We start from the raw sequence: 6,880 nt of genomic DNA on the forward strand, positions 1-6,880 counted from the left end.
TTGGTAGGCTATTTATTACTGTCTCAATTTCAGAACTTATTATTGATCTATTCAGGGATTCAATTTCTTCCGGGTTCAGTCTTGGGAAGGTGTATGTGTCCAGTAATTTACCCATTTCTTCTAGATTTTCTAATGTATGTACATGGAGGTGTTTAAAGCATTCTCTGATGGTTATTTGTATTTCTGTGGAGTCAGTGGTGATATCCCCCTTATTATTTCTAATTGTGTTTATTTGACCCTTCTCTTTTATTCTTTATTAGTCCAGCTAGTGGTCTATTTTATTAACTTTTCTCAAAAAAACAGATCCTGAATTTGTTGATTTTTTAAAGGATTTTTTATGTCTCTATGTCCTTCAATTCAACTCTGATCTTGGTTATTTCTTGTCTTCTGCTAGCTTAGGGGTTTGTTTGCTTTTGATTCCCTAGTTCATTTCGTTGTGATGTTAGATTGTTAATTTGAGATCTTTCCAGCTTTTTGATGTGGGAATTTCATTTTTTTTTTTGAGACAGGGTCTTACTCCATTACTCAGGCTGGAGTGTGGAGTGCAGTGGCACGACCTTTTTCACTGCAACCTCTGCCACCCACGTTCAAGAGAGTCTCATGCCTCAGGCTCCCAAGTAGCTGAGACTACAGGCACGCACCACCACACCCAGCTATTTTTTGTATTTTTAGCAGAGACAGGGTTTCACCATGTTGGCCAGGCTGGTCTCAAACTCTTGACCTCAAATGATCCATCTGCCTCAACCTCCCAAAGTGCTGGGATTACAGGTGTGAGCCACCACACTCAGCCTAAATTTCCCTCTTAATACTGCTTTAGCTGCAGCCCACAGATTCTGGCATGTTGTGTCTTTGTTCTCATTAGTTTCAAAAAACTTCTTGATTTCTGCCTTAATTTCATTATTTACCCAAGAGTCATTCAGAAGCAGGTTGTTAAATTGCCAAGTAATTGTGTGGTTATGAGTGAATTTCTTAATCTTGAATTCTAATTTAATTGTTCTGTGATCTGAGAGACTGTTATGATTTCAGTTCTTTTGCATTTGCTGAGGAGTATTTTACTTCCAATTATGCGATTAATTTTAGAGTCAGTGCTGTATGGCGATAAAAGAATGTATATTCTGTTGTTTTTAGGGGAGAATTCTGTAGATGTGTTTCAGGTTTGCTTGATCCAGAGCTGAGTTCAGGTTCTGAATATCTTTGTTAATTTTCTACCTCAATGATCTGTCTAATATTGTCAGTGATGTATTAAAGTCTTCCATTATTATTGTGTAGGAGTCTGTCTCTTTGTAGGTCTCTCAGAACTTGTTTTACGAATCTGGATGCTCCTGTGTTGGATGCATATATACTTAGGATAGTTATCTATTCTTGTTGAATTGAACCCTTTACTACTGTATTAAAAAAAAAAATACAGAACCTTTCAGCAACTTGCACGTAATCCTTGTGTGGGGGCCATGCTAATATTATCTGTATTGTTCCAATTTTAGCATATGTGCTGCCACAGCAAGCACTCCTTCTTTTCTTTATTGGGTGAAAGAGACCCGGAGTTCTCGGTTTGGGGAATTTTACTCAGAGGCAAATGTACTTTCTCCCACCATTCCAGCATCTTTAAGAAAAAAATGAGCAGAAAGCAGGGGTGAGAGGCCCACAGTGCCACATGTTCCAAAAGGCTTAGTCTGCAGAGATAGAGCCTTTGGTTGATGAACTGGGGAGAAAAGGTGAACAGAGCGCAGAGGAGCAATCCTGATAGGTTGAGAATTACAGATGCCATGTAAAACTACTTCTTACAGCATCAAAGAATCAGCCTGCAGTAGCTGAAAGATCAAAAGCCAACTGAGAGGAGGTACTTTAAAAAAAAATTACCAGAAACTGGTAACTGAAATGGCAACTAAACCCAGCGATGTTCATTAAACTGTAAGCTGGATGTTGAAGTTTTCACCACCATTGTAATAGAAAAAGAGTCAGACTAAAAAACCCACTCAACTTGGGTATCTTTGTGGTTTTACTTAAATTTGAGTAAAATATATATATTTATTTGATTCTCTAGTTGGTTTAGTTGTGATATATGTGTATACACGCACATACACACACACAACACAAAACAAAGGAAAGAGAACAGTGCTCTAAAAATTCAAAACAAACCTCCAAAAATTTTTTACTGCAGAATCCAAAAGAAAAACTCAAAAGACTACTTGGTATCCTCAACAGAGAACCAAGACATTGGCCTCTGTGAAAAGAAAACAGGATGAAATAAAGAGGATTCCAGCCAGGTTAAACAAGACAATGGACAATGGGTAAAATGAAAATGGAGAGGGATTATTTTTTAAAAGGAAAACTACATAGAAACTAAAAACAAAATACAAGAATTAATTGATACTGAAGACCGTGGGTTTAAGCATTATTTACAGTTCTATAAGCCTTCACAACGAGAAAGGATAAGTGTGTCAGAGAAGAAAAAATTGAAAAAGAGAGACTAGAGAGCTAACATACAGCTCATCAATATTCCCAGAGAGTCCAGAGAAATAAAACAAAAACAATAACCAAATACACATCTGAAAAAAATCTTTCCTAACCTCAGGAAAAGGGGTGACATGGCTCCAGGAAAAAAATGAATCAGTGAAAGACCTAAACTTTAACACATCTGACACTTTTAAACTACTGAATAAACAGGAAAAAAAAATCCTGCAGGATTCCAGGAAGAAATAAAACATTTTACTTAAAAAAAAATTTTAAATATGCTAGCTTCAAATAAGATATAGATTCTAAGGAAACGCCGTAGCCCGTAAGACATTATATATTACAATGTGTATGTATAAATATATATACATATGTGTATACACACACACACACACACAAAGTTATAACTGTAAGAAGAAACTGATAGAAATACAGTGCTAATGTCAAACAAAACTCTCTTAAAGAGAAAAAGTAGCTGAGAAATTAAAAGGACCATAAAGTATATAAGTAAATACAATTAATGAAGTTGGTCTAACAGTTACATTTAAAAGTTTGGATTTTTCAAGGAAAATACTTTTGTAAAAAGTTGGTCAAAAATTGTTCATATATTAGATAGACGCAGTTGTAAGCTATAAAACATAGAAATTATATAGAACATAAGTATGCATAAATATGTGAAACACATACAAATAACCCAGTGGAATTAATATCAGAAGATAACCTTTAAAAATAAAAACACAAAAGCAAATCTTAAAACATTTCTAAATGACAAAGGCTGAAGAATAAATCCAAATTGCAATTACAAACTATTTTAAAATTAAGAACAATTGAAAATCTATATAAAATCTAATAATTTGTGGTAAAATATGGACTCAAAAGAAAAAAAACCCATAACATTCAGGGATCTCATCATTTAAAAAACTGAACAAAATAAAATAACAAAATATTCAACTCAATAAACTGCAGAAGTTCAGTAAAGGCCAACAAAATAACTTGAAGAAAAGTCACAGGAATGAATCAATAAAAATCAAAACAGAATGACATATTCATTTAACAGCCTAGAAAAAGATCAGAACCCAAAAGAAAGTTGGAAAAATGAATTAATAAAGGTAACAGCAGAAAAACGGCAATTAGGTAAATAGAACTCTGCAAGAGTAAGAAAAGAAAGTTTAGATTTCATTAAAAATGACAAAGTAGATTTGACTAAATATAGAAATAAGATTAAAAATATACAAATGAATAACATACGCAATCCTATTCCAATTAATGTGATAAACTAATTAGTTGCAATAATGTAAGAATATGAAGTGATGAAACTGATCCAGAAAAAAATCGAAATCAGAATATAGTAGAACAAATATATAGCAGAAACAAAAGAAAAAGCTTTCAGAAAAATCAATCTAAACCCAAAACACAAAACAAAAATGGTATAAGAAGTAATTTTTTTTAGAATTACACTATATTCCACAACACAGATAAACAATGGAAGCTTACTATATTCATTTTACATATTAGATTGTTGCAAAAGTATCTGTGGTTCCTGCCATTAAAAGTAATGTAATAGCTAATAGCTATTTCAAACTTAATACCATACCTGACAATGATTATTTTTTAAAAGATCCACCTATCTCACTTTTTGAAAATACAAACATAACTAATTAAATATATTAATAAAATTCAGGAGTATATTAAAAGAAAGAAATTCACAACAAAATAAGAGTTATAAGTATATCCAGAATCTACAAAGAACTAAAACAGATTTACGAGAAAAAAAACAAGCCCATTCAAAAGTGGGCGAAGGATATGAACAGATACTTTACAAAGGAAGACATATATGAGGCCAACAAACATATGAAAAAATGCTCATCATCACCAGTCATTAGACAAATGCAAATCAAAACCACATTGGGATACCATCTCATGCCAGTTAGAATGGTGATCATTAAAAAATCTAGAGACAACAGATGCTGGAGAGGATGTGGAGAAATAGGAACATTTTACACTGTTGGTGGGAGTGTAAATTAGTTCAACCATTGTGGAGGGCAGTGTGGTGATTCCTCCAGGATCTAGAAATAGAAATTCCATTTGATCCAGCAATCCCATTAGTGGGTATATTATATATCCAAAGGATTATAAATTGTTCTAAGGACACATGCACATGTATGTTCATTGCAGCACTGATTACAACAGCAAAGACTTGGAACCAACCCAAATGCCCATCGATGATAGACTGGACAGAGAAAACATGGCACATATACACCATGGAATACTATGCAGCCATCAAAAAAAAAAAAAAACGATGAGTTTGTGTCCTTTGTAGGGACATGGATGAACCTGGAAAGCATCATTCTCAGCAAAATGACACAAGAACAGAAAATCAAACACCACATGTTCTCACTCATAGGCAGGTGTTGAACAATGAGAACACATGGACACAGGGAGGGGAGCATCACACACTGGGGTCTGTGGGGGGAACTAAGGGAGGGACAGCGGGGTGTAGGGAGTTGGGGAGGGATAACATGGGGAGAAATGCCAGATACAGGTGATGGGGAAGAAGGCAGCAAACCACATTGCCATGTATGTACCTATGCAACAATCTTGCATGTTCTTCACATGTACCCCAAAACCTAAAACACAATAAAATATATATTTTAAAAAATCAAAGGAAAAAATGCAATGAGAGTTATGCCATTCTAGGTCATAAAGTGTATTAGAAACCTGTAACAATGACCTTACGACACTAGTTCTAGACAAGAAAGACAAGTGATTAAAAAAGGTTTAATGCCAAAGACATCTAAATATGTCTACTATAAAATTTTAGTATAAGTAAATGTGACATTTCAACTCACTGGAGAATACAGACTAATGAAGAAAAGCTATTAAGAAAATTGACTTGTATATGCCAGCAAGTTCTCAGGTCACAAGAGGAAAGGCAAAACTCCAGAGATTAGCCTCCAAATTCAGCCAAACAAACCATCTGAAAGTGAAATGGCCCATGGAACATGCCAATGGGACTGTGAAAGTGCACCAGCTCTGTCAGCATTTACTAGTAAGCCCTTTTCTTTCTTTCTCATCCTTTATTTATCACTGTCCCTAAATCACACTAGATTAGCCAAGGAAATATTAGGTTGGTGTAAAAGTAACTGCATTTTTTTTTCCATTAAAAGTAATGGTGAATAATCACAATGTTCCCGCAAAGTATGCCCCTCAAAATTCACCAAAATAGTAAAGCAAGGAGGGAGAAAGCAAGGAGCGTGAAAGCCATGCTTTCACCATGTTGGTTCACGACCAGCCTGGCCAACATGGTGAAACTCCGTCTCTACTAAAAATACAAAAATTAGCTGGGTGTGGTGGCAGGTGCCTGTAATCCCAGCTACTTAAGATGCTGAGGCAGGAGTATTGCTTGAACCCAGAAGGCAGAGGTTGTGGTGAGCCAAGATAGTGCCATTGCACTCCAGCCTGGGTGACAAAAGCTCCATCTCAAAAAAAAAAAAAAAAAGTCATTTTGTTCACAGGCCATTACTTATTTCCGTGACAATTTAAAAATAGAGATGTTTCTATTCTATTTATATAGAAGAGCAGGAATATATAGTTTCATAAAATGCCATTGAGAAAAAAGAGAATACAAATTCTGTCTTAACATATGGGAAATACTTTCATATCCTAAAGCCTAGTAATTTTCAAATTCTATCATGTTTGACTTTCCAGCTAACCTTCTCTTTTTCACTGTGTTCTATAGTACAACCTCTTACAAAACTGAATTTAAATTCATTTCATTTTGAAAATGTTCCAACATCCCTTGTTGAATTCTGAGGTACCAAATAGCCAGGATTGGAGGTTTCTAAACCAGTCTGACTCACCCCCTTCTGGGAGTCTGTTTCTAATGTTGCTGTAACATTTAAGGATTGTCCAACTTTAAAAACCAATAATAACAAATCTTTGGTAATTGGTGGCAAAACTAATGCTATTATAAGATTATCAGCCCATCAGTAAAAAGAAGAGCCAGAAATCCCACAAAGGCTTATGTTTCTAAATGTTGCTACATAAGGCAAAATTTGATCAAAGTGCTCTCCAAAGAATGTTACACTCTAACACAGCATGGTTTATAATTATGGTATTATGGGAAAAGCCAAAGAAGAAAATTGCATCTGTGGTTTTCACAACCAGTTTTTTTCTGGGTTCCAAGATAATTCAGATGGCAAGACAAATGCCCCAAGATTGAGCTGAGGGATTGGAATTTGAAAATCCTCCCTGGCTCCCAATCATTTTTCTGGATAACAAACGTGCCTCCCTCCACCACCATTTCCCCCAGATATCCTACTCTTCCTCTCAGTGATTTAGTGATAAACTCTTCTCTGAAAAATATAAATTGGCAGATTACAACCAAGTAGAATAGGTATTTATGTTGTCTCTGTGTTTTGCCTCCATA

At 35.0% G+C, this 6,880-nt stretch overlaps 1 protein-coding gene and 1 non-coding gene across 3 annotated transcripts in view; both read right to left on the bottom strand.

Moving 5' to 3' along the window:
- Nucleotides 1-6,880, bottom strand: part of PDE4D (phosphodiesterase 4D) — a 1,550,946-nt gene that overhangs the window by 1,340,496 nt on the left and 203,570 nt on the right. The window lies entirely within an intron of this gene.
- Nucleotides 1,399-1,505, bottom strand: LOC119467042. Its single transcript, XR_005195562.1, has one exon. It is a non-coding gene; the product is annotated as a U6 spliceosomal RNA (small nuclear RNA).

This window comes from Cebus imitator, unplaced genomic scaffold, assembly GCF_001604975.1.
Source record: "Cebus imitator isolate Cc_AM_T3 unplaced genomic scaffold, Cebus_imitator-1.0 Scaffold255, whole genome shotgun sequence".
Lineage (NCBI taxonomy): Eukaryota > Metazoa > Chordata > Mammalia > Primates > Cebidae > Cebus > Cebus imitator.